This window comes from Lates calcarifer, linkage group LG24, assembly GCF_001640805.2.
Source record: "Lates calcarifer isolate ASB-BC8 linkage group LG24, TLL_Latcal_v3, whole genome shotgun sequence".
Taxonomy (NCBI): domain Eukaryota; kingdom Metazoa; phylum Chordata; class Actinopteri; family Centropomidae; genus Lates; species Lates calcarifer.
Window position 1 is genome coordinate 14,709,089 of NC_066856.1, and position 27,943 is coordinate 14,737,031.

Genomic DNA, 27,943 nt, shown 5'->3' on the forward strand with positions numbered 1-27,943 from the left:
AACTGAAATATAACAGGGTATTACACAAATATAACAGGTAAAGGTTATATTCTTTTGGGATGCAAGTAAACCCTCCTGCCTAAACATACTTTGTTTGTGATTCTGATCAAATACCCACATCACGTCACGTCTCAGATAAAGATTTAACTCATATTTTTGGTGAATGAAAACAAAGCAGGTTGTTACACAGCTGCAAAAACATGAGTTTATGCTGGTAAATTGCCTGTTCAGACTATTTACACTGTCCAAATGTGTGTTATATGACAAGGAACTATCATCTCTATGATAAATTGGAATATTACACCCCAAAGAACAGTTTAAATTTACACAATTGTGGGAATATTAATGGTCAATAATCAATCATAGCAAATAAAAACACTCTAAACAACAGTAACTAAACCTCTCAGTTGAGTCCAACATATAGTTGAGCCCTTCCATTATACATTATGTCCTATATAATCTTTATATGCCTGTGTTATTATTCATTTTGTTCCGATTTTTCGACCGGCTTTCCAGTCTCGCCGTGACGTCACGCGCCGTATCCCGAGCGCTCCCCCCTGAGCGCGTGGTTCTGGTCGCGAGCACATGGAATGAGGTCGAGATTTGTGTCTGTGAGACGCGCGACTGATCATCAAGGAGGGGGAAAAAGGAATATAAAAACAACGAAGCCGCGACCAAAACCAGCCCGAAGAAGTCGGTAAGAGCCCTTGACGTGTTTCCTATCGATCCCATTCATAATTTTAAAAAGTAATTCTTTAAATTAGACACATAAACAGACCTGGTGATATCATAAAGTACACCTCTTTATCTTTCAATCTGTCTGATGAAAACTTCATTTAAAGGAGTAATAGTGAGTGTGGGGCTGAAAACGACTTTGCAGAGGTTTAATCTGATGTGGATATTATACATCTGGTGATACAACCTGTCTGAAACTATTGTTCTCAGGACAAGTGTTATTTTCGTCTGGCTTCTCTATTGTCTGTCCAACTCCTGTTTTTCATGCAGAGTTTGGAGCTGGAGATGTTTAAAGCACATTTTCTCTTAGTCTTTTGTTGTTTCCGCTCATCGCTCAGACAGATGCTTACTTTATATTCAATACTAAAGCTCATATTGTGTACTTTTACAAGCCTTTATTCTCTATGGACCGCAAAGTCTGGTGTGCTGCTTCAAGCATTGTTTTATCTCTGCTGTCAGTGTGGTTGTGCAGTTGTTTGGATCATAACAAAAGATAATAAAAGACATCTGTGATAGCATCAGGTAACACTCTGCTGAATTTATAGGCTGTTTTATGCATTATACTGAGCTTATTTGTGTGCAACAAAAGAAGAAATATCTCTAAACTACATTTTTATTTTCCTGGACTGCGTATTAAATCAGTTTTAGTAAGAGATGATGGAGCAGCATGTGTGAGACATGAAGTATTGCCACACTGAGACACAGGAGAGCAACAAAAGATGGAGTTAGCGTGGATTCATTGTGTGGACTTTGTGGGTGGGCAGGGCGGTGTGCTGTGACTGGCTGACCCAGGCTCAAGCCTCCATGACAACGTGCATCCACGCCACTGGAGTTTTGTCCAGTAAAACTTCAAATCCTGGTTCAAAGGAGGCGCTCAGATGTAACTATGGCAGTAAAAGTGAGTTTTGTGTCAGGGACCAATATGTGTAAGTAAACACAGACATCTACTGGTAGACATCTGGGTTAAAACTGGGCTAAATTTTGAGTGGAAAGTGACTAGATTATAAATAACTGTCATTTTAGACCACATTTCTGTGGCTGTATTTCAACATGTAGTTAGGACCTCAGTTTTAACCCGTTCACCTGCAGAAAAATCATGATTTCTGCATGAAGTCACACCATCAACAGCATCTGGAGAGGCTTTGTTTTTTTTTTGTAAAATATCTCAGCTTTTCATCTGTTTGGAATCGATTATCTATTTCAGAAAGTTTCACAATACTGTCAACTGCTCCAGTTAATATTTCAGATTTAATTACATGAATCAATCGTAACTTCTCAAGCCCAAAACTGTCTCTGAGTCATGTAGAAGAAGCACTAGTTTTCCCAGTTTGTGCCTCTCTGTATTAGCATTACACTGGAGTCACAGAGCTGAACATCCATTTGTCTCAAAGATAAAGAAGTGTAGATGTTTGAAAACGCCATATAAGGTCATTTAGCAACAGTTCATCCTGTTCCTTAAGTATTTTTCCAGAATCCTCAAACCCTCTTCTAATCATGTGGATGATTAGAATTTTGTCTGGATTATTAAACAGAGATGTAACTTGGGAAGAAGAGAAGAGTTTAAAAAATACTTTTTTTTATTGTGCAGTGAATTTTTCATCATCCAGATCCTGTAAAGTGTAAAGGATGCGTAGCTCTGTTACCCAAATGTAAGGCTTTTGCTATTACATGAAAGTCCATTAACCTGGTGATGATTCTGAACTATCATTCAGTAAACAAAATGTCAGAAAATAGTGAAAAAGGACCATCAATAGTTTCCCAGAGCTCCAGATGACATCTTCACATGTACTGTTTTGTCTGATCAACAGTACAAAACACAAGTGCTTGCTCATGGTGGGATCTGTTGGGTTTTTCTCTGTAAATCTTATAAGATAAAGAGTACGGTCTAGACCTGCTCTATATGTACAGTGCCTCGAGATAACTTCTGTTGTGAATTGGCGCTATATAAATAAAATTTGACTTGACTTGACTTGACAAGTTACAGTGATATAAAACTGAGAAAAGCAGCAAATCCTCACATTTAAGAAGCAGGAAAAGGCAAATATTTGGCATTTCTGCTTAACAAATGACTTAAATGATTAATTAATAAATAATAAATAGGTTGTCTGTCAATAGATGAAGTGCAGGTTTAGATACTAAATTTGATGTTTAAAATTATAAATATGAGAAACTTAGCAGCTGACAGTCTTTTGAGAGAGATGTTACAGTTGTTGGACAAAGTAGAAGTGCATGTGTTTCAGTTCTTGGTAAAAATATCATGTTGATGGAGTCACAGCGAAGTCAGGTCCAAAGATCTGTTCCTATTCCTCGAATGAGGAAAGGAATTTTTATTTTCTGCATTGCTGTGATTACATCAGCTCTCAGCTTGTCTGATACTTTAAATCTTGTGAGACCTTTTACTCCTCGCTGGAGCTGTTATGCAGTAAAAGTCGCGTACGTTAGAGTGTATCTTAGAGATCTGTGTGTTTTCCAGGCAAACACAGACTGAGCCAGACTCCGCTGCCTCACCACAACGACTGCACACATACTTTTCAGATCCTTTAGAGGCCCAGGAATACATGGAGGTCTGCTGTTATGTAATCTGTGTTTTTCAGGGTTGGAAGCTGGAATAGATTAAAGCAGTTGATACTCCTGAAGACAAAACCGTAGCTGCTCGCCAGTTTAGACTTTTCTGTCTGGCTCTGTCTCATTTTACAGCATCATTATTATCAGATGACATCACTTTCCTCTTTGGGAGTTCGCCGCCTCATTTGCACATTTCGCATTTCTCTGTTTCTGTCTCCGAGCTGTCAGTGTGTTTTTATTCGCGGTGACGACTTGTGTTCAGCTGCCAGCTTCGTGCCTGCACAGTGTATTCCTGTGTGAGAACCTTTAGGAGAAATGTGACACATGCACTTGAACACAACGCCATTCTCTTTGTGAAAGGAAATATAAACTATGATAAATCCTGGAGCTTTTGTGCACAATTTTCCATATTTCATGAGTGGTTAAAACCTTTTTTTTCTGTAAATATGTGTGGAATTAGCTATAGCTTTGGGCTGGTTTCCATGGCAACCACAGACTGACATTTGAGATGCGGGGATGCACTATCAAGTTTTGCATTCCCATGAAGACAGGAACACGTCATATCCCTGAACAGCCAACAAACTTTTTCTTTTTTTTTTTTTTTTAATCAAGCCATAAATTAAATGATCGGTACCTGCACTTTTAACAGGAACCAAAAAAACTGCACAAAAATAAATAAAAATCCTCTGTTTCTTAACTGCAGTTGAGGTCAAATAAAAGTGCAAGAGAGTGCAAAAGGTTTCATTCCACATGTGTGCCTTTTCCAGTTCTCCTAAAAGCAAATCAAGGCTACAAATTCATCACATTTCTACCTTGTAGGTAGCATGCATTAGCAGCTAACTTCACTGTAGCAGGCAGATACAGTATGTACCTCAGATCAGTATCAGACTTAAATGTTTATTTTTGGCTTATGTGCTGTGTGGAGCCTCAGAAAGAGAGCATTTGGAGTAGTGCTGAGGGGTACTCGCAGAAATGTCTGGACGTTATGTAACAGTATTGGTCCCTCTGGTAAATGATGTCATTAGCTAACCTCATATGCTTTTAAAATATACGTGTTGATAAAGAGGAGAAAGTTTAAGAAACCAAGATTTAGACAGATTCCAAACTCTAATTCAGAAGTCTAATTTAAAACCGTTAATTTTTGTTTTCGACCACATTACCAGCATACAGTAACAACACTGCATCTTATTTTCCCTCTCAAAGGTGCAGAGATTAGTCTGGACCACAGCCTCTTTTTTTTGGCACAAATCAACTATTCAAGCTGCTGGTCCATTTACATTCAGATGCAGCACTGATGGAAATAAAAGCTGCTGACTACTGTAGCCGGTCAGCCTTTTTTTTCCCTCTTTGCATGCAGGGGACATTGGTGCACAGGAGAGCACAGAGAGCATTGTCGCGTGCTATATTGTAACACTGATCCTCATCAAAGCAGGACACACCGGCTGGATTAGAGTTAACTCTCCCAAAGGAGTTTCCTCTCAGCGTGGTGTACACAAGACCTCCACACAGGAGGCCAACAAGAGGGCAGATTTCTGAAGCCAAGACTTGGTGGAGGAGAAGAAATGCTGTAGTAGTATACTGACTTTACAGACACAGAGGATATATAAGGTTGTATATTGAAAGAAATTCAAATACTGATTAAATTATTTTTGGTGTTCAATTGTAACAGAGTTTATTCCCAAATAGACTCAACAATAATGTTCAATTTTGTACTAAGCAGTAGGACATAGCTGTGGCATTTAATGCTGTGGGTTAACTGATTAGTTTGATTAATATTTATAAATCATTTTCATTACAAATGCTTGCACTGGAGGTAGACTATCTTTGTGTTTTGGGCTGCTAGTCAGACAAACAATTTGCCAATTCTGACTTTTTCACTCATTTCTGTTATTTTACACCTCAAATTATCAATTAATAATGTAAATAATTATGATCTGCAGCTCTGCACGCTGCTACTGGAGGTCAAACTATTTTGAATCTTTTGTAAATGGGATCATTAACATTAACTGGCTTGGCGCCAGAGTTTTGATTGATGATTCTTGGGCTGCAGAGTTGCGACCTGCATACTGAAAATACCAGAAATGTCACATATGAAGTGTTCATATGTGACATTAAACATGAGAGGATGTATCTTATGTTTGCCTGTTGTCTCACTTTACAGCAGCAGTAACAGATGTTAGTAGTGTTGAGTTTAAAGACCCATACAGTACACAGCAAGAGTGGAAGGACATACTGCACGTTAATGAGCAACGACCCTCAATAGAAAAACTATGCAAGGACTCACCACTCTGTGCTCATGCACATTAACATTTCCCCCGAGAAATGTGAATTAAAGAGCCTGTATTTCAATCAGTCACAATGATGATGTCCAGCCTTGAGCTGTTCCATTAGCAGTGAATGAAGTAGATGTCATCTGACCTTCACAGCATCCCCACAGAACAGAACTAAGTGTTCCTGTACTTTTAAAGCCAAAGTCACTCTGTCTGTCATGACTATTTGAACAGAAAAAAAACAATTCAAGCTTATGTATGCCATGCAAAATATAACCTGACCTCCATAATAACCAGCTGCTTGTGTCAACAAACGCTGTCTTCCATCTCTTTAGTAGAAACCAACATTTCTACTAAAGCTCTGTCAGGTATTGTGTTAAAACTGTAATTTTTTTTAATGATTTAAACTAAAATACTTGCATGAAGCACCTTTTAAAAGGATTTAAATGGTAAAATAGTATGAATAGGTCCTGGAAAGGTCACAGGAGGATGAAAGTAACACATCCAGTTAAAAATTACTTCATCTTTAACCTTTTGAACCCCACCATGAATTTCCCCAGTTTCCTTTAAAGCCACTTCAGAGACATTTATTTTTCCACCCTGGATGACACCGTCCCATATATTCTGTTCCTGCTCCCAAAGCTTTGTCACACTTATTATATTTTTTTTTGCAATACGCAAACCCATGACGCCCGGTTTTATGGCTGTACCATTATATCAAATGGAAAAATCAACATGCTGAGTGTATTATCTGTGTAATTCACTGAATGAATTTCATGGATTTCATCCCATGACATCTTCCCTCTTCTCCCACTTCCTCTGCTCACTACAAGTAGTCCAGCACAGTTTATGCCACCAAATGACATACTGCTATAAACACACCCTGGAGGTCAGAGGAACCATCAGTCGTAAGAGAGGGGAAACGTGATCCTCAGTCAGCTCGTGCGGCTCGACAGGTAGATGCTGCCGAGTGTGGCGGCGTTTGGTAGATCACGCCAAACATTCACACGCACAGCGGTGGCGTGGAGGGCACCATCAAGGTGGAGACAAACCCTGTTCCACTTCCCAGGTTCTCTGGGTGAGATGAGTCACACTTGGCAAACAATGTGTTTGAGTTTGCTGTCAGTTCACCTCAGGCGTGGAGGGATAGAACAGACACAAACTGTTTGACTGACCTACATACTTTATTTATGTGTCCTGCCACTGTGCGAGTGGAAGGACCTGTGTTTGAAAGGAACCATGCCCACACATTTAATAAGCAGGTTTTGAAAGTCCATTGTTGAGCTGACAGAAACTGAGGAGTGCGAGGTGGATAGACACCTTTTGTTTGGCTTAGCAGTGAAAGGTGAAGCCCACATGCGTTGCCATGATGCTGATACATGCCTGGCTGTATGCAAATACGGCGGGTGATCTGGCATGTTACCAGTATTGCTGCACAAGCCCTTTTCACACATGGAATCTGTAACATTGGCAGCTTTGTGGGATTCAAACTGGTTCTGTTATGGCTTTTCCTAGTGTTTCACAACCTGGGATAATTATCAGAGCAGAAAATAATTAAAAACAACATTTTGAATTACAAAGTTACATTCCGTTTTGTGAGGTTTCTCTAATCTGTGCTTTTTTTGTGAAATATTGTGTAGTTTTATCTCCTCATGCCTTAAATTGAACAGTTTCAATCCAAAGACATACACAGGGATCACAAGCAGGCCCAGGTATTACCTCTACAGCTTTTATGTTGACTAAAAATGACAGCTGTGCGACAGACTTCACTTGCTGCTGATTTAAAGTGCAAAAAAACAGGAATGAAACAAAGTGGGAATTCAGCATTACTATCAGATAGAAGATAAAATTCTGCTGCCTGCTTGGCTAAAATGACAAGTATCTGTTGTGACAGTGACACTCATTTAGATCATATTTTTCTCACATGCTGTTCCCTGTCGAAAGCATTTTGCTGGATATTCATACTGTAAGCATCTGGCATGAAGCTGGAAATGAGTTTTATTTCCCTTCTTCGCCCTGAGCCATGAGGGGGGAAAAATGAATGAAAACATGTTTCATAGACTGATCCAACATGTGAAGAATGTCCTACAGAACTTAAAGCTTATTCATAGAATTTTGTGGTTAATTAAATCATTTTTATTTCCTTTATGCATTAAAAAATGATAACTGAATTGTGCTGCTGCAGTCTGTAAGTTAACAACGGTGACGGCATTCGATTCAGCATGGCTAACAGAAAAGTAACTCTGGAGCTGATTCAAACGTGAGACCAAATTCTAAAAATATTTACTCTAGTGAATGAGTCTGAAAGGCGACTGGAGTCAACACCAATACTTTTCCCCTCTTCAGTTACAGACTAATTCCACTTTATTACAAAGAGAAGCAGACAGTACAACACAGGATCACATGTTGCGAGCGGAGTTCACAGTGCAGTTTAATGATCATTAAAGCAGCGTTAATAAAATATTAATAGCGTCTTGTCAGTGCCAACTCTCTCCATCACTCACTCCTCAGGGGTTGGAGGTCAGACTGCTTGTCTGTCTTTTAGAATTCATTAGACTGATTAGAAGCCCCTGCAAAATGTTAATGTAGGTTTACTCCTGGTGTATGACTGGCTGTGTGTAGTGTCACGGTGGCCAAATGAGGAGCCGTTTTTGTAATGGAGAAGTGAGATCATCAGGCTGCAGCGCCAGGTCGTTCCATCTTTAAGTGGAAACGGCTTTCTCACATTTCCTCTGTCTTCTGTTGTTGTGTTATTTAAAGCGGCTGGCGAGCGAGTGTGAAAGCTGCCGGCCGTCCAGGAGAAGCCACCAGAGGCCTGGTGGCGGCCGTCGTGCAGTGTGTTTAGGTGTCAAAGGACATCCTCTAACACCTGGTCCACACTAAATGCAGCATGCTCAGACAGCCTTGGGTTGTCACTCAGGATCTCCACACCTACACTGGTCAGAGTAATGCACTTTCTCACGGCAGGGAAGATTTGTTAAAGTAGAGGAAAGAGGAAGATACAGAGGTTTGTGTTTATAGTCACATTTACTATCTACAATGTCTTCAAAATGACATGACCACACTGATTCGATTTTGTGGTATTTTGGATAACATTCACTTCACACTTCAGGGAGCTCAGCCTTCCTTCTCTCCCACTTGATGGGGGGAGTCTCGGGCACACTGATCCCCTCCCTTTTGATGCGCTGACTGTCCGTCCCTGGGGTGGTTTTGATTGCCTCTTTACTCCCCCTCCTATGTAAGTCAATAGGAGCCAGCCTACCATCTGTGGGAATTGATACCTCTGCTGAATCATACTATTAAAGTGCTCCTCCATCTTTCTTTCCACTGTCTCTGCCCGCACCCTCTCGCCCCTCTCACCCCTCCCTTCCCTCTCTCTCTCTCTCTTTTTTCCTGAAGCTGGGCTGAGGGGACAGGTCTTATCTTACTGCTAGAGATGCAGGAGACACGTCTGCCAATTGGGGCTAAGGCCATGCACTCAGGCTGAAAATAGCACCACGTTACAAAATCGCAAGGGGCTACGTTGGCGTGGGTGCTGCCACAGGTAGAAATATGAACAAGGAAGTCCATTTCGAATAAAACGTGTGAGTTATCTGATGCCAACTTCCACACAGCAGTTTGTAGCACCATAATTTACTCTGGAAATTTATCACAGGCAAGGTAAACAGTAAAAATACCACATTTATGCAACAACATAGTCTTCCAGGAATAGGAAAAAGTTAAACTAGGCTGAAATGAATGAGAGCGCTGAATTCTTAGCTGCAATGTTGTACTATGGAACCACTGCTAAAGTCAAAAAATTTCACCACTGACTAATACTTGCTGTTGCACAGTCAAAGTCAAACCTAAATTTAGGTTTAGATGTCTCACAAAGTTGGGTCAAGCTGAAGTCATTTGGTCACAGTGCTAAACCAGCTCCTAAAACAAATGTTTATTTATTGGTGGGATTAATGGCAGCTCATAAATTACACCCCTGCTCCACCTGTGTCACTTTTTCCAGTTATTCTTGGAGGACAGTTGTGAAAACATCGATAGTGACAACAGAGGAACAGAGGCGGCAGCTAGCTGACACCTCCAGCCACTAATGGAGATACAGTGTGAGGAGGAGGAGGAGAGTTTGTGCCATTGCTGACTTGTCACTGGGAACCCAACAGGGCTCATCCTGGTCCTGATTAATGGAGCTGTCTGCGGGGCTTCGCAGGGGGAAGAGCAGGGCTGCTTTCCCATTCACTGAAGCCCCCGTTTATTTGCCCACGACAGATGGGCCCCCCGGGGCCCCTGGCTCGTTTGCACCTCCCCTGCCTTCTGCGCTCAGCATCCTTCATCTTAATCAGTGAACAGGTTCCTGAGCAGAGCCACCTGACCTACCAGTGACCTCAGTGACTCGTCCACCTTCACAAAGTTACCAGATACTCTAAAAACAACGGCTCATTACTCTGGTATTCCCCTGTAGAGACTGAAGGTTGTTCAGACTTATCCTCTTTTCCTTTTTCGCCCTCTCTCTGCGGGAGGAAACAGATCTAATGGTGCATTCAGATGCAACAGCTCTAAATTATACATATATTTATACTTATATATACTTATATGGCTTTTCTGTCTTTATTAGACAGAAGAGTGTAGGGAGCTGACTGAGAATAAGGGGGGAGAGAGACAGGAAGTCCAGGGGTGTGGCACCTTAAAACCTCTTGGCCATGTGACACACAATCCTCAACATGGTTGAGGATTGTGTGTCACTACACCTATATGGTCCAGCAGTTGCTGTTTTAGCTTCTCAAGTGTTAGAAAATGAAAACATCATCAGTTTGTCATAAGCATATATTGATTAGTCCAGAGTAACTGTGACATCAGTTACCTTATATAAAAATGGTTCCAATGAGTTCCACACTGAGATATACAACTTTTAAATTCAGAAAAATTCAATATCAGATCAGTAATTTAAGTTGAGGTATTGTGCTAGCTGTCATTTATGATAATCAAAATTAGGGCTGCAATTAAGGATTGCATTCATTATCACATGATCTGCCTATTACTTTCTTAATTCATTAATTGATTGAGGCATAAATGTTATAAAAATTCCACAGCTAATATATTCCCTTTTGTGTTTGACCAACAGCGCAAAAGCCAAAGATATTCAGTTTTCTATCGTACAAGACTAAGTTAACAGCAAATATTTACATTTGAGAAGCTGAAACCAGAGCATTTTAGGTATTTTTGTTTAAAAATAACTTAGATCATTCATAAATTCACTGACTAGTTGCTTTAGCTCTAATCAAAACTGTTATCTGCAGCTCTAGAGAGTTTGTGTTGCCGTCATGCTGTGTAAAAACCTGTTGTACATAGATGTATTTAATCTACTGACTGACACCTCTCCAGCGGATTATGTTTCAGGAGCTTCTCAGACAGTGACAGCTTTGGGTCAACAAACTCTTAGTTGGATATGAGTAGCGGGCAGTCGATTCAAACACTTTAAAAGTAGAAGTAAAACAGCCAATTAAACATTTTTTTGGTTCCAACCATTCAGCTCTCAGTCACAGTTTTCAGGGTATTCAGTGTTTTTGTGTGCCAGATTTTTTTTTTTTTTGGTTTGAATAAAATCATGCACTTGTACTTGTAAATCTAATCACCAGGTTCTGCCAAATGAGACAAATGCGGCACCAGACTGAAAACTGCCTCGTCCCAGCACCGTCTGTGCTCTGCCATGTCTCATGAGCCTTTTTCATTCACACAGCAGATTGTCTTTGTTTGTCTGAGATTTATGATAAACTCTACGTCTTTGGATGGTGAAGACAGTTTCGAAACTCCCGGTTAATTGTTGCAAATGCACAAATCGAATCCTTTGTTTAACCTTCAGATTTTGAGAACCGAACGTGTCTTATCCTCCTCTCTCCTCTGTGGTGACATTGGACATTGTTTCCTCTTCCTGCTGATGGCTGTTGTTCTTTTCACTATCAGAGAGAAGCAGGACGGGACTTTTTCAGTTGCTGCTGATTCACCACAGATTAAATTGCTGTCCCCAAGTGTGATATTGCTTGGTTTCCCTCTAACATTACACATACAATGCAGGCTATTATATGTGGCTGTTCTGGCCACAGAATATCAAGAAAGGCCCCTTTGAAATCTTATGACCTACAATTAATTCTTTACATTATGACTTAGAACTTAAAACTCTTTACATTAACACAAGGCTGTGTCTAAAGCATTTGCGACAGATTTAGAAAAACCCTAACAGCTGACATTTGTTCACTTGATCACATTTAATTATAGATTCCTTCCCCTGATTATTTTCCCTGGAAGTTGAACTCTTGCTCCTCTCTGTCTGACCCAGGCACTTTTACGACTTAGTGGGGAGTGAAACAGATGCTTCGTTTGGGAGACTTAGCTCGGTCTCTAAATGTAAACTGATTATGGATTAAGAGTAAGAGAGCTCTTTCCCTTCAGTGTTCGCCTTCCTCTTTCCTGCAGCATACATCTCAAGTATCACCAAAAACTCTCTTCCATCCCCTTTTTGCCTCAGCGAGGTTTTATTTTGTCAGGTGATCAGGCTGAAAAATGTCAAAGGGGCAGTTTTGGTTGCTTAAGTACAGAAGGAAGCAGCTTAAAGTCTTCAAATCCAGCAGATTTTCACACCTCTGACTCTGCCATTTGGCCTCCACTAAATACAGGTGACCGGATTAATTGACTGTTCACCAAGCTCCGCCCCCTTAGTTACTGTTGCTATGGATAATGTTTTCTCTTCCTATTTACAACAAGAACCCTGTTTACATGTCTTAAATGTGCAACCCTGTCTCATACATACCTGTTGTTGTAAATTAGTGGTATACAAATATAATTTTCAGGAGATAAATTTGAATTTTATGGCTACATAAATAGTATTGTATGAAAAACTGAATTGAAAGCTACATATCCCAGGCACAAAGTTAGCATCCTCAGTCAATAGATGATGTACAAGACACAAAAATAAAGTAACAAAATTGTTCTTGTAAAGTTCAGTAATCCTAGCATTATAAATATGATAGGGGTACCCATAAAGAAAATAAAAAATATAAGATCAGATTATTATTAATTGTTAATTGTTGCTTCTCCTAGTTCCATAAAAAAGAAAACCGAGCTGCTAACATTAGTACTATAAATTCTGACACACCAGCAGCCAGGACCAGCCTCCACACTATTGTGAATTATGTAATGTGTAATCCAACAAAATATTAAATGCTCCTTGGAGGTAACACTTGGTTAGGTTACTACTGTGGGCAGTAAGCTAGTTAGCTGGACATGCTACATGTTAATGTTACATAGCAGCACTATGCAAACACTGTTAAATCTCTTTCTTACACTTCTGTGCTTTTATATTTTTTAAATTTTTTAAATAAAACTGAGTGCACCACTTCAACATGCACAAAAATACAGCCTTTGACAGACTTTTCGTGCCTCGGTGCTGTGTTACGCTTGCTAAGATATGATTAATCAACAGCTTCTTGGGGGAGGGGTTTATCAAATGGTCAGTTAAGAAAAACAACAAAAAAATAAAACTCGCTTGTACGTGCCTTTGTACAGCTCATTCTTTTGTGATGATGAATGGTATGCTCACAGCTGATCAGATGGCTTGTTGTCTTTGTCTATAATGCCCTTACATGGTATTTCAGCCCACCTCCATTTAATCTCTCTGGGCCTGAGCCAACTCTAAATGCATAGATCGCCTCTTTTCACAGAGACAGCAGTGTCAGCAGGGTTGTGCTTCTCCACTGAGCCCCCTGAGCAGACCCCTGGGTCCCTGTCTCCCATGCCCTGAAAAGGAGGTTGAACCTGTGGGACCCGGCGCTGTAAAGCGGCCTGGTACTCATCAGCTGCTGGAGGTGTTTTGTCTAAAGCTTTTTCATTCATTTACTCCGCTGTGTGAGTGTGCCTTCAACATTAAACAAGCAAGGGCCGACGTGTAAATATTTAGCCTTCCATGTTTGAGAGAGTTCAAAGGCGGCTGAAGAAATGAATGGGCGACTTGCTCCAACTTCTGCAACCCAGATAAAAGAAGTTTTATCAAACGTCCATAAAGAAACTTCACAGCTAAACCTACAGTTTCATTGTGATGGAGCAGCAATTAATCACAAACTCCTCTTTAATGGAGAATTGAGGACACAGCAGCATCCGGTTTCTTATTCCCTGGAGTTTCCCACCACAGTTGTTGATTAATGCGGTGCCTCAGATTTAAGCTCCACCATCCTGTGAAGCTAGGTTAGTTATTGGTTATTACTCAAAATGACAAGCATGCTGGGATGTGTAACAGAAAAGGGGTCACGCGGGGTCATAGGCAGAGTGATGGGTCACGTCTGAGGGATACAAAAGGTCATCTCAGGCACGAGCATGTTGCTGGAAAATACAGACTGGTTTTTGCAGTCCAGACGGTGCGGTCAAAAAGGTCACGACCCCTTTAAAGCACTGGAGCAGAGTGAGATGAACAGTTAATGTCTCACAATTAGACTTCCTCATTCTGACTCCTTTTATAAATGTGAAAGTCCCATGTGAAATGATGACTGTACACAACATATCTCCTATTTTTCCCCTTGATATGTTTCATTTGAATAAGCAGATCTTTCCTTTCCTACAAGTTCACTTGTCATGTGTCACATCTGTATTTCTCAAGTGCATGCTGAGGCTGTTTCTGTTTCATTACTGTTTCTTTCTCAATATGCAGAGCTTCGGCTGCTGCCCTCTGGGCACAAAAACTGCCATTTAGATAAATCAGACGTATCTTTCATTATCTACAGCATCAGATGGTTCACAGGTGGGTCAAGCAGATAAACTGACATCATGGAAAATGTCAAAACTGTCAATGGAGAAGAGATGAACTTCAAAGACCAGGAAAGTCCTCACAAAAATATTTCCACCAGTTTGAACTGCTCTTTAAAAGTGTACAGTAATTTCACGTTTCTCCTGAATGAAACTGCTGTCGGGTGAAAGTATGCAGGGGGGAGTTTTACGTCATTTCTCTGCATCTGTCAGGATGAAATTAGGAGGCAAGAAGTGGAAAGACCCAAATTAAATTGTTTTGCCTGATTTTCTGAGAATGATAATAGTGTCATTCTTACAGCAGGAAATAAACTCTCGTCCATCAGAATGCTAATGTGAGGTCTGGTTGTTCCTTTATTGGATTTGTGTGGGGATGTTTCTTAATGACTGGAAGTGAAGATGAAAGAAGAATAAACAAAGTGAAATTCCATGAATGTCACTGCGAACACTGGGCCTTATAGTGCCATGGGCGAGCATGACAACTTGTCCTTAGGGATCATATGCCTCTTCTGACTATTTATACTATGTCATTCAGTAATTTCACACAAATATACTCCTTTTCAGAGGAAGTCAGTAAAATGTTGCACACTGTGGATAATGCCAGGAGTTTATCAAGTTAGTATATGACCTAATATGACCTCTACCTGACCCAGAATCTGCTTACTAGCTTGAAAGAGGGTAAAGTTTTGTCCTTCAGAGAGAAATTTTTGAATTTTTATAAACAACTGATACCTATGGTAATAGAAGTAACAATAGCGAACAGGAACACATTTTTCCGAAGGGTCAAACATGTTCAACTCTGCGGTTACAGAAGTGGCTGAAAAAGCGATGCACAGTATTTTTAACTCTCACATGACCGATTCTCTCATCTACAACTGCCTTGAATTCTCCCATGAAAACTAGAAGTAGTAGCGCCAGAACCGAAAGGCTTTGTCACTTTATTGCCTAATACGTAGCAGAAAATTATTCAGCAGTAATTCTGATAAGTGCTAAATCATCAGAGTCATTTTTTAAGCAGAAAAACCAAAGATACACTGGCCCCAGCGCCTCTCATCTGAATATTTTCTTAGTCTTTTTTAGTCCTCTATGAGAAATTGGACAACCACAGAATTGTTTAAGTTGTTTCTATGGAAGTTTTGATACATTTTTCCATTGTGATTCAGAACAAAACCTTATTTTACAACTGCCACTCAGCTGTCTGGGCATTAGTGTTTGATACTCAAATGATACATTTATTTTGGAGTATCAAAATAAGAATAATATGCACAATTTTCCTGCTGTGATTTGGAAAACATCACTGAGCTTGTTTTCATAGGACAGAACAAACTAATATCTTAGTGTGCGCATGCTTATTTTGAATAATGTCAGGGCTGTCAAGTGGCGTGGATATTAAATGCGGATTAGCAAAAAGATTTATGTTAGAAAAGTAACCATAACCACCAACAAAATAACCATACATACATTATTCATCGCCTGTAGTCTGTACTAGAATATATCACCATAGTCACGACTTCACTTTCATTAGATGCAGCTCATGTGACAGGTCTTTTATTAAGAGGAAGTTGAGAAATGCAGCACTCTGAAAATGTACATTAAGGGTTTAAATTTCTCAGCTCGTTTCACCTAAGACCCTGTGGGTGCTGTGTGTGGAGGAAAATGTCAGATATACGTGTTTTATTGTTAAGAGTCTTCCATTCACAAAAAATTACGGCTTCAAAATGAGTAAAACGAGCCAAGTTTGTGTCCCAGTTCTTCAATTAGATTTCATGAAGGACGATCTTTGTTTTAATTAAGGCCGTTTTAGCATCGTAAGTTCTCCAGTCTGAATGCTCCTGTCTCACTCCTCTTTGTCCTCGCTCCTTTAGAGGAAAAGACGAGGGAGGGGGGTTTGACCATTCATTCTAGATCTGCACCTGTTGAGTGGAGTGTACGTCTTTCCTATTTTACGTCTTGAATTTACAGCCCTCAGCTGGAGGGACGACCTTTCACTCGGCCTCTATGGGAGAGAGCCGCAGCAGCTGTGATGACTTCACGGGCTCCTCGTGTAAAAGACGTTGAAGGGAGGAAGCTCTCGATTCACCTTGAACCTGATAGCAGCTTGATTTGACATGCGGCTGCCATCAGCTGTTAGTTTCTATCTGATTGCACTGTTTTTCAAAGAAATAAAAAAAGGTGCATTCAGTTCTCCTTGTGGTCTCATTTGTATCTATTCAAATGACTCATAGAGAGGCAGGAAGAGACCACTGAAATGTCCCCAGTTCTTCATATGTGTGGTCCTTGGCAACAGAAAATTGAGTTTTTTTATGAGGTTAGCAGCTGTGTGAAGAGAAACATTAGCAACGCTGACTCATTACAAAGAGTAGCTGAAAAGTCTGAGCCAATTTATTTCTGGTTTGGCAGTAAAAGAAGCATGCAGCACACTTCCACTGGATAACAGCATCTCAGTATGAAGAGAAATCTCTGCTTTGTAAATGGATGATTTTAGGAAGTGCCCCATTACAGAGGCAGCTCCTCTCGCCTGCTGGCTTTCCTCTGGAGCAGCTGTCGGTCACCGTGTCAGTGGGTAAATCTCTGAAATACAGATTGCTAATGAGCTTGGAGCTCTTGAGGAAGGCCTGGCCCTGAACTCAGCATCAAACAGTGCTAAGTGACGAGGATCCCCTGCTGCATCTGGAGATAGTTTCAGACGTCTGAATATTACGCACGTCACATAAAATCTGTAAACAAGATACTCGAATGCAACTTGAGATGTCTGGCTTCGCTGTATACTCATCTTTTCTAAATGTGCAGGAGTCTCCAGATCTCAACGTGGTGGTCCTTCAAACCCAGAACAATCCAGGTCAGACCTTTAACCTCCCTCCAGAATGGTTTCTGTCGACTGCTGACCTCAGTCCCCGGTCAAGAGGTTTTTGGGTAATGAGCTTGTTGTCGATGAAAGATGGGCTCAGATCATTGTCAGAGCAGCCGGCTAGCTGCTGTGAGCATTGACGCTGCTGCACATTCCTGCTGGTTCACATTACAGCGGAGATATGAAGCAGCTGGAGTTCGACAAGTTTAGTAACGGGTGACTCAAAGGGGCTGACGTTGCTTTCATTCAACTAGTCAGAAGCAGCTCATTGCAGATACCCAATGATACTCATTTACCAAACGACTTCCAAGGACATGGCTTTGAAGTGTTTGGTTGTAGAATTGCAGATGTTCAAATTCCCATTTTCTGAGCATTTTAAAGCCACGTTGGCTTAAAAGTTGAAGCTGAAAATTAATTTTTGACCTTGGAAAACAGCAGTTGACAACATCTCCCCACAAGGTCCATTTGGTGGCTTTTCCTGAGCAGATGGAGTTTGCCCAGTTGAGCTGGATTTGTAGATGTTCCATTTGACAACTTCTGGTTCATATTTCCTTCAAATGGTAGTTTCCAATCTTGGGGTTAGGACCCTTTGAAAGATTCACGAGATGAATCTCTGGGGTCATCAGATAATTACTGGTAGGAAACTGAAAATATTTTAAAATCAATAGATGGTTTGCCATGAAATTTGGCACAGACATGTGCGATGTAAATACAGCAGAGTATAACTGTAGACTGGTCTTAAATTAGAGTAAATATAAACTTCATAGTTCTATATGCGAACAATGAAACTGGGTAGTGTTGGAGGCAGCCAGCCAACTCCCTGTGTGTCCTATTGTAGATGAGACTATCCCTTAGAGTGCTGTTGTTATCAAGTGACTGACCTGGTTTAATCAACATCAGATGAAACGGGAATTCCCACAGCAAACCAAAGTCACTGTGTCATACAAGCTCTCCTGCATGTCTAAGTGTTTCAGCAGCAGTTGCTTTGGTTGCTGCTTATCATGTATAAATAGCAGTGGTGCATAAATGAAAGAGCAGTATACCATGAGGTTCAGATATGAGTGTGCAGTGCCTGCTTGTCCATGAGAGCTGCTGCATACTGTAAAGGTACGTCTGACTGACTGCACCTCTTCATCTCAGTGCCAGTTTTAGCCAAGCTGCGCTCAGATACCAAATTTCCACAAATAGGGCGTAGATCACGTGAGGAGGCAGCAGGGCACGGTGCCAGTTGGGTCGCGTTGGTTATAACCTCGCCCACATTCCTTTTAATACTCTGTCAGCCCCCTGGAAATACATTTTCACTGACACGTGGCGTCCCTGCTTTTACAGCCACTCAGCTGCCCAAGAAGTCAACCTCTGTGTGAACCATATAATGCCTTTATACTGCACATGGGACAATGATGGAAGCACCAATTATATCAGCAGTAAAAATACACATAGCAGGAGCTCCTCTGTTTTATATGTACTGTATAAGTACCGTACAATACCTGGATTTTTTTTAATTTAAAGGGACACTCCACCAATCACTACTCGGCTTGTGAAAACAGCTGTATGATATTTTCAGCGGCTCTAGGGGGAGTGTGAAACAGACATATAACACAATATCTGTGTTACAAACTGGGGGCATAGGGTTTGAAATAAGTGGGCGGTTTGACGACAGGGGTGTTTAATGAAAGACGCTACTGGGTTGCATTATGGGAAACGTAGGATATGGTGTTTTTGGAGTGTGGCCCATACTAGAGAAGAAAAGTGAAGACATAATGAAGCTCCTACTGCTTCAATTTTGATAAATCTTTTTAATCTCTTTTATAAAAGTTATCAATAAGCACCAGTTGAAGTAACTAAGTACATCCACTCAAATACTGTATAAATTTGTGGTGCTTCACTCAAGTGTTTCTGTTTTATGATAATTTAAATAATAATACATTTTTTACTTCTCATTACATATATGATCAGTTAATAACACATTTTGTGTAATAGGTACTTTTACTCTTGCTTCTTTAAATACATTTTGCTGTCAATACTTCTGCACTTTAACTTAAATAAGAGTTTTGAATTAGGATTTTTATATCTCTAATGCATCAGAGTCCATCCACAAATAGTTAAAGTTTGTTTTTCACAAGTATTGACTTTTAGTCTGATTTTTACACATTTTATAACCAAATTAACTTTATTATCACCAAATTTAGGGGTTTTTTGGCGGGGAGAAAATAAAAATTACAAGCCCTGTGGTGGTTTCACCCTACTGTCATATGTGCTAGCAACTAAACCCTGCTTTGTAATTGTACATCAGTGTTCGCCAAGATGTTTCTATGTCCTGATTTTAGTTTGACATATGGAGACAGGTATTCAGTGTATTTCTTTAAAAGAGTGCTCGTGTGACTGATATTTCAAGGACAATCTTTTAAGAACCATTCATGCAAAAATATCTTGCTTGCTTATTTGACATTATTACTGGGCAAACACCTTTTCCACTTGCCGAGCAAACAATGTGACGTCCCCTGCTGTTGTTGTTTGAACTTTTTGACAACCTACTCAAACGTGAGGCAACTCGACAGCCTCGTCATATGATACATTATACATCCCTGAGTGACTTTCCCCAACAGGCGTAGACACACCGCTTTAGGTGCAGTGACAGGAAGCGGAGGAGGATTTTCACAGTAACAGAGAGACTCCAGTTGAAAGTAGAGCTGCCCATTAAAGTGTGGCTTCTTTGAAATGCTGCCCTCATCTTTACCACCAAAAGCTATTGTCATGTGGTTCGCAGGCTGAGTGCCTGATAAAATGAGCATGTAATCATCAATGTGTTTAACCACCAGGACTTTAATTCTAGTCTTGATTGTGTTTAAAATGTTGCACAGGACATTTACAATTTCAATTTGACAGAATAATGCAGCCATAAAAACTATGGAATCAGTGTAATACAAGCTATGTTTTACAGAGGTGTATGGTCATTTTAAAAGATATAGTACGTGGTGCTGTGGGGCTGTACTGCGTCATACAAACAGGTATTTCTGTTATTCAGACCAGCTTTATTAATATGAATGTGTAAACATTGTGGAAACATATAGTTTCAGTGATGAGCTGTAACAAACTATGAGAGAATACATGTTTATAATGAGGGGATTTTTCCAACTTTAAAGTGAAACTAACTGCAACTTTTGAGAGAGGAAATAACACTTAATAATGTCTGCCTCTTACGAATGAAAAGTTGCATTCATAAGCAATAACACTCACCCTCTTTCAGTTTATTACACTGCGACAGCCTCATTTGGTCTGGTATGACCACTAGCTAGTGTAAGCTATACACAGTAGATACTGTCAAAGTTGAAACAAGCCCATAGGTCACCTGTGACTCATAGTTGCATTTTATTGTTAGGCGGCCATAATAATAATGATAGGAGCAAAGGAGGAAGTCAGCCTACTTCCTTTGTGACATTTAGGGATAATGTCGAGGAGGAAAGATAAAAGCCAAAACAAGAGGTTAGCGATGAGGAAGAAACTGCTAAAATTCACAGCTCTACTGAGTCGACAACGTTAGCTCAGCCTCTGGTCGAAGACGCACTGCCAGTGAGTACCTCCTCATCAGTAACACCCAGTGGTAACAACCTTGAGATCTAAGCCTCAAGTGATAGGTATTCCACTGTCACGCCCTCACTCACTGCTATAGAAACTGCAGGCTGACTCCGTCCTCACAGCTCCCTTTCTTCAACTTACAGATTCTCCCTTGATTTTAAGAATGTTTTGCTCCTGTTGCTGCAACTGTTAATAAGTTAATAATTCGATCCTACTATGTGCAAATCAATGAGAAAGTTCAATCCGGTAAATCCACAAAGTTTCTACTTTGTGTTCCTGGACAGGGCTCCACCTCCACCACTACAGCCCCAATTCTCCAGCCCCCCTGGCAACAAAGCACAACTGCAAGCACCCAATCCTTTGCACCTTGTTAGATCACAAACACCTGCCGGGTCTAACAACTTCTCATTAAAAATGTATATATACTGTATGTATAAATAAAAACTAAGTTCTGTGATCACTCACATGAACTAACTTGAACCTTGATCCTTTTTTCCCCTTTCACACAGTTTTTTTTAAAACTTCTCTTTGTTTATTCTTAATCTTTTGATCAGGTAAACTTACATTTGTGTAAACTGTGACAAAGATGAGTCTTAGGTTTTTGTCACCTCTTATCTGAATTTCACAGCAAATTTATAACTAATACCCTCCCAACTCATAATGAAAGGAGTGGCTCATTTGCAGAGCTGAAAGTTTTTTCTTGATAACCCGCATAATGAAAGTTTGTAAGTCACACACAGTCATATCAGGACTGTATCATGCTCTTGTCCCTTCTTTCTGTTTTGCAGGGCAGGTGGTGCTGCAGCAGACCCTCACACATCCCCGAGTCCTGCTGCAGCAGCTGTTGCACTCATGGATGACTGAAGATACTGATCTGAATGGGAAGGATGCAAAGGTGGAAGCAGTCAGAGCTGGATTCGGTTTCACTGTGTCTTGAGGGAGCACACACACACACACACACACACTCAAACAGACACACACATGGTTTTTAAATACTATCTACTTCCCCCTTTCTTTGAGAGGACACAGATACACCCTGAATGGGCCCCTGTGGTCCTGACACTGTGGTTGGGAAGTACCTAGTGTTACAACTGTCATGCTGGTGTACTTAAAGGGACAGTGCTGATCACTTTCATTTGCACTAAGCTCTGTGTTCACTGCTTTTCAGTCACATTAACAGGGGTCATTTCTGTGGATGTTTGAGTTGTTGCCTTAATAGTGTGTGAGCAGTTTGTCTGTGCACTTTCTCAACAGTCAGGACACTGAATGTACTGGAATTTGTTTTGCAATAGTTTCTAAAAGCGCATATATATGTTTATTTGCATACTCAATGTGTATTTTCTGGCACTTTACACTGTTGAATGTTTTTCAAAAGCTGCACTCTTGTCCGAATAAATTTTTCACTCTGGCAGATGTTTACCGAGCGTGTGTTTTTCTTAAGAGTCCAACAAGCAAAGTGCGCTCATTACACTGAAGCCGGTCCTGTCCGCTCTGCATCGCTGCCTCCTGTTTACAGCTGCAGAGAGTGAGAGCTTTTAATCCAAAAACAAGCTCCTCACACTTCACAGGGTCATTCACGCGCACAAGACACTGCATCTGCACTGAAATTCTGAGCACAACACACAGGCAGTCTTTTATGAATTAGGTGTTCTCCTGCAGACGACCCAGTTATCACAGTTTTTAAAAAGCTATAAGATCAGTAACTTGAACCAGTAAAGATTGATCTTATCTTCATATGTCTTCTATCAATAATGATAACATTTTACTCACCAGAGTAACTGCTAAGATCTGGGAAGGCAGCGACATTATTAGGGAGAAGTGTGATGGGGTGAGAAACACAGACAGGTTTTGACCTTAGATAACATATCCAGCAGTAGGAAAAAAAAAAAAAAAAAGATGCTCAATCTTGTCTGATCATTAGAATAAACCACAACCTGTGCAGCATTTCCTCTGCAGCTGCTTTAATATAAACATTCTTGCACAAGTTGCATTCTCGTCCTGGCAGGAGCTGCCACTACTGTCCGACAATGTACAGGACACATGGGCGAATCTTCAGTACGCACACGGAAACAATGGATTTGAAGGCGACCATGTTAAACTTTCTTAATGACTGCATGTCATCATTGTGCGGAACAAATGTTCTTTTCTTTTACTCCATTCCTCGTTCTGCTAGTCTTAGCTATTTGGTCGGCTTGTGTTTCTAAGAAAGCGGTGTAAGAGGAAGTGTTAGACTTAGGTGTACCACAAGATGAAAGACCCAATCATCACAGAGTCACCGCACATTCAGATTGCGAAGTTTCACATTTCAAGAGGCACGCACCGAATCAATGAGACAGCCCAGTTGCGTAACTGTGGAGGTTTGCGCAAACCAGTGCGAGGGCCATGCATCAGGCCAAGTCCGCTTTGACATTTAATATAGTTAACGGGCTGTTTAGATGGCCTACCATATTTGTCGTAGTTGCACAGACAGTTTTCGTGGGTAACGAGAGATTATTACCGATGTTGCGGGTACTTTCACTTTCGGTTTTACCGCCAAATTAAACCGCTGACTAGATTACATCCTGTCAGATTGTTTGACTGCTGTTGTTTCTTGCTGTCAGACTTAGCTCTAGTGATGTTGCCATATTTCACAACATCTACTTTGGTGAATACAATGTTATCATAACCAGTAGAAAATTACTGCAAAAAAATTAGTGGATCTACCCTTTAGATTCTAAATTACTATGACACAATGGTTCAACATTTTGGTAAATACACTCTTTCTTCTTCTTCGTCTTCTTGGGCGTTAGAAGAGAACTTGCCAAACTATTTCTCGGCTGGGAAACTATTTCAATGGCTCCTAGCCAAGATAGCCCAGAGCTAGACTAGCTGTTTCCACCTATGTCCAGTTTTTATGCTAAGCTAAGCTAACTGGCTGCCAGCTGTAGCTTCATATTTATAGTGCGGACATGAGAGTGGTATCAATCTTCTATTGTTCTAACTATTACTATATTACTATTACTATATATACTATAACAAGGACAGTAATATGGCAACAGCTGACTCAAGAGGAGGTGAAGTGCTTTGCTCAAGGGCAGACGAATAATGATTTGACTACCACTTCCAGTTTTCAGTCTCCAGGTTTGACGACAGAGCAGGTGCTGGCTCATGCCACAGACTTCACACTACATCCCTCTCACCTTTGTCAGCCCAGCAGAAACCTTTGGATGTGGTCAGCTGAGTGGTTAGTCATGCTCACTGGACTGCATATCCTTCTGCCACCGTCACTTTTTATCTCCGTCTACAAACTGCTCTTGTAACTTAACCCCTCCCTCCCTTCTTCCCTCACATTCAAACCTCCCAATTTCAGCTTTCACTTGAGACACTCATGCTGAGCAATTTTAGTCGCTCTCATATGACAACTGTTACAAGTGTTCGCAACCGCAAACTGTGCAAACTGTGTTTTCTCTTTCGCTCGCCTTTCATGTGAAGCCAGGATTGGATCTAGAAGACGACAAGAGGAGGTTAAACAAACACAAACCTCATTAAAATAAACCTCTGCCAACTCCCACTCCCTCTTTATTTTCTAAGGTGCAGGAATGTGCTGTCATGCTTCAGATACCACGCAGAATTACTACATGACTTCAGGTAATGAATGAACAGGGGGATGCCCACCCAGCAACCAGGAAACAATTGAAACATGCAGCCCTCACTCCCAGTTTGGTAACAGATGACTGAGTTTCCCACCACCATGCCACCTCATCATACAAGACTGTATAACACACACAAACACACACACTTGGCATACAGCGGCATGTTTACACACTAATGCTCTCATCATTCATCTCTGTACAACTATACGCTGCAGGGAGTTTTTTTATGCCCATAGGTGTCTAGATTTTGCTGTCTGCTTACACTGCCAAGAAAAATTCCCATGATGTTGATTACATTTGAATTTTCATGATTCATAACACACCCTACTTCAAAAAGGGAACCCCAAACTGTAGTTTAAATGCCCTGAAAACCTATTTTGTCAACCAGTTTCTTACCAGGAGCAATAGAGTTTAAACGGTTGCGGTTATTTCAAGCAGAAATTTCCATATTTGTCAGTTTGTCTTTCCTTTAACGCTGACCTCAGGTGGGCTGGACTTGTGATTTGACTTGTATTTCTGGGCACCAATCAGAGTTTGACAACATTTGAATCAAAATGTGATGACAAACCACACCCATACAATCACCAGAAAGTAAACTACCTCCGTTCGGGACTCAAACAACACCTAAAGATTTTTTTCCCTAAGCCTTAATGTTATGTTGCTTATTTAGTCATGAATATACAGACATATTTCATATTTGATACCAAGGTTTCAGGGGCTTTGAAGAGGGTACTCTTCGTTGTGCAACAAAGTGAAGTTTATAATGAGTACCTGTCCTCTTGTCTCATGTGCTTACAATGTGCTGTGATGCTTTACAGCCCTGTAAACATGTTTAAAAGTCAATTTAACCAGCTTGGCATCTCACTCTTTTTTTATTTATTGGGTCACAAAAGGGAGCAAAGTGAAGTGAAAGACCAGAACAATGAAAAGGTAAAAACAGGAGGAAAGTTGTAAAAGATACAAGAGGTGCTTTATGTGAAAGGACACGTGATGAAGCTTTTTCTGGCATGAAATATACATCTCTGAGGGGAACAACAGGTAATGCATTCATCATTTAAAAGAATATTTGGCCATTTTGGAAGCTTATTTACTTTTTAAATAAATTAGAAGATTGATAAGACTTGTGTGTTTAATTCTATGTTCTGTTTTTGTTAATTTTTTATTATCATATTGGAAATTCTCAGTGTTCCTACTTTAAATGTGTTATCCATTAGATACAGTCTTCTCTTGAATGTAATTTAAAATCAGTTGTGTGCTCCACTAGGCTGTCTTGATCTTCTTGCAGCCGTTTCTCAGTTTAAATTAGTGCAAATGACTAACCTGTTTGTGGTAAATATGTCATTGAGTAATGATAACTATGAGGTTTATCTGGATCAAAGTAAGTTTCTTTACTATTATCATAATCATTTAGAGCTTTTCAGTTTAGGAAAATGTCCCGACTGTCTGACCTTATCGTCACTGGACCAGCCCTCTGCCTTTTGATGTGGCTGCTGTGTTTGTTCACCAGCGCCAGCGGTCTGCTCGCTCCCATTCAACAATCTGCCACTTGCTAAATCCCTCACTCTGGCCGGGCGGCTGCAGCAGCATTGTTTGCGTTTTACACCAGGAGGTGAGAAAACATGCGGTCTCATTCACACTTCTCGAGCCTCGATCCCAGCTATCGAGTGCAGAGATCAGGGGTGACTTCTCTCCTGCATTCAAATTCAGCCTGGGCTCTATTAGGCAGCAGCAGAGTCGTCACTAATGCTACTACCATTTTAAACTTTCGCATTATTGATTGCACCTGAGTCACAGAACGAAGCATCTGTTCCTTTTAAAGTGAAATAAAAACATTTGTAAGCTGGACATTAAACAAAAATGGCTGCCAGCTGGAAACGACACATCTTCTCACCTGTTTTGCACATTACTAAAACAATATGACATTTCATTTTGCTGTAAATTTAAATAAAAATAAGATGAATACAGTTTACCTGAGCAAGGATAGAGCTATATAATTTCCATTTTTATGCCATTGTTGCTTGGCTAAACAAGTTGCAATTGGGGAAATGGACTGAGAATCTTCCTTACTACAGATACTACAGAGTAATTCTCAAACAGCCTGCAGGGTTTTCCAAAGCTTGGTTTGAATTTACTGCACCTCGAGAGGAACAGATGCTCTCTGACTCAAATGTGATCATCAACACAAAACTGAAATGTAAAACTATGATTACATGAGAAGCACAAACTACCTGAAACCATGCTTCATCAACTGCTGATGGCACACTCCTACTTTTAAAATTATTCAGGAAATGGTGAGAAACGGTTGAAAATGACAGCTTTAAGAGTGGCACAATAACATCCATCTAAAAGTCTGGAAGAGTTAGAGAGGTAAAAGTACATCTGTTAGCAGGAAAGTTTCCAGAGTCCAGAGTAAAGCTGAGGGAAAAAAGTATGAATCATCACAAACAAGAACTATTGAAGTTACATTAAACACTTTCAGGTTACTCATTGATATGTGGTCCAGACTGCAAGGCAACAACTTAATTGAAAAGCAAATAATTCAGTATTTACACATTTTTTAAACATTTGTTTGCATTATCACAATGAGCAGCTGAATCATGGACACAGTAAATACAAACACAGGGTGTACTGTAGTGAACCCATGCTGCAGTGGTTTTACAATTCACTGATAGGGGAGACATAACAGCTGAAACTTAGGAGAGGAAACCATTGGTATCAAGTTAAGTTCCTCTTGTCATGACAACTTCACCAGCACCATAAATGGAAGGAGCTTCATTCACAAATTTGCACTCAGTGAACCCCTGACAGCACCCAGTGGCAATCTCTGACACTGAGACCGACGGATGACTTACAGCTCACAAAAAAGGCATTGGCAAACACATGCATGAGCGATACGACAACACAGCGCTGTTTCTGCTTTCCTTGCAGAGTAACCACAAAACAGCAAATACAGCTCATGCATAGGCAAAACATTTTTTTGAATTAGTGATTTTTATAGTACTTTTTGTCAAACTGCATGCAAAAATGCTACAACGCTGCAATCTCTTATCTCCCGATCAAGTGTATATTGAATTTAAATACTGTGTAACCTAGTAAAACCAGTATGCACCAGTATTTTCCATTACATGTGGCTCCATAGATCAGATTTCATTGGATTATTTAATGGTATTAAAGTCAGTAATATAGTTTGCTATGACTCTGTAGCTCGGTACTTTCACTGCTAAAGGTCAGGGAGGGTGTAGTGAGATAAAAATAGAAAAAGGCCCATTAAGCATTAGTATGTCTTCATCAGCAAATCTTCAATTAAAATAACTGCTCAGACCGCCAGTCATTTAATCCCTTTATCTTAAGGATCTGGTCCACTAAACTGATGTGCGCATATGTGTATGTACACACGCACCTTTATGTTTGTATGTGACTGCATCTTCTTATCTCCCCATCAAGTAATATTATACAGCCGCCCTCACTGCAGATTATCTCATTTATCTTTTTTTTCCATTAAGCACAGATCTTAAATGTACAGTACTACCCCCTTA

At 40.4% G+C, this 27,943-nt stretch overlaps 1 protein-coding gene and 1 long non-coding RNA gene across 2 annotated transcripts in view; one reads left to right on the plus strand and one right to left on the minus strand.

Moving 5' to 3' along the window:
* The window catches only part of ankha (ANKH inorganic pyrophosphate transport regulator a), a 104,325-nt gene that overhangs the window by 25,039 nt on the left and 51,343 nt on the right, over positions 1 to 27,943 (minus strand). The gene's annotated exons all lie outside the window — the stretch shown is intronic.
* Positions 572 to 22,184, plus strand: LOC127139256 (uncharacterized). The gene is made up of 2 exons (XR_007809430.1): positions 572 to 697; positions 21,564 to 22,184. It is a non-coding gene; the product is annotated as an uncharacterized LOC127139256 (long non-coding RNA).